The sequence below is a fragment of the Apis dorsata genome, unplaced genomic scaffold (assembly GCF_000469605.1).
Source record: "Apis dorsata unplaced genomic scaffold, Apis dorsata 1.3 scaffold_371, whole genome shotgun sequence".
Lineage (NCBI taxonomy): Eukaryota > Metazoa > Arthropoda > Insecta > Hymenoptera > Apidae > Apis > Apis dorsata.
Window position 1 is genome coordinate 192,365 of NW_006263635.1, and position 1,301 is coordinate 193,665.

At 30.3% G+C, this 1,301-nt stretch overlaps 1 long non-coding RNA gene across 4 annotated transcripts in view; it reads right to left on the reverse strand.

Annotated features, from left to right (window-relative positions):
- Positions 1–1,301, reverse strand: part of LOC102681565 — a 48,783-nt gene that overhangs the window by 1,774 nt on the left and 45,708 nt on the right. The gene's annotated exons all lie outside the window — the stretch shown is intronic.

The window sequence follows — 1,301 nt, forward strand, 5'->3', positions numbered from 1 at the left end:
GTAAAAAGAAATATTGATTATAATTTTTACGTGAGAATTATTTTTGTTTAAAACGGAGGAAAAACATATATTTTGGTATTTTAATATAAATCCATATCTGGATTAAATCCATTGAAAAATAAAAATATTTATATTATGTGTGTTTTAAAAAATTTTTTGGAAAAAAAGAAAAAAAAAAAAAAAGGATCGATATTAATGAGTTAATCAAATTGTATGGTGAAATATTTAAATTCAACGATATCTACATTATGTTTCTTTAATATATAATTTTAGAGAAATTTTATCGGACGTTATTATATTATTTATATTAAACTCGTCTGGAAATAAATTATAATACAATCATGGTTTTGAATTATTAATAGTCTGAAATTTATTTACGCCCTGTGTTACAAAATTTCACTTCATTGTTTGATATGTCATTTTAAATCGTAGATATTGCACATATATAATTCAGTAGCTCGCAATCGGCCAAATCCAGCTCTTCTCTTCGTACCAATGGAAAAGAAACAAATTTATAAGATATTTTCGTATGAATTTAAAGCATTGAAGTAACTAAGTAACATTTATCGAAGGAAATTTGCAATTATCAACGTACGATTCTAATATTTCAACTTCTTTTTACATTAAATTTTAATATTAAAAAACATTAGAAATAACGCACTATAATCACATTAATTGCACACCAGATAATTTGACAAGAGTTATTCTCGAGCATTTGGACTCGATTCAAAATTACAAAACTCGAATATACTGTTTAACCAAGATACTATGAATATCATTGACCAAAGCGTTTATCAAGAACTGGCGAAGCAATGACTCATCCTCTAATGGTAGCCAATAAATTTGCTCTTCCGTTCTCATTCTTCACGTTACTTGTTAAATATAATTATTTACACTCTCGCATTCGCCACGATGGATCACGATTCTATTTCAACGATTTAAAATTTTATTTGAAAAAAAAAAAATAGAATTTATTTATACTCATCCTTACTTTTACATAATCCTATAAGAAACAAATTTCAAAACAGAGTGAAAATGGACTCGAAGCGCCTGCCGGGAAAGGATCTTTCTCTCTTTATAATTTTCTCTTTAATATTTATTTTAACTCGTTTCAAATTTTTCCACGCCTTTCCCTGCACGAGAATTCCGCGGTAAAGTTCCGCACAATACCATCTAAACTCTCTCCCCCGCGGATGGCGTGTGCGCGTGCGCTCGTGCTTATAAATTATCAACGAGCGGGTATCGCGGCAACAAGCGCGTATTATCTCGAGGCGAACACTGGTCCGGAGGCTCCTCTCTCC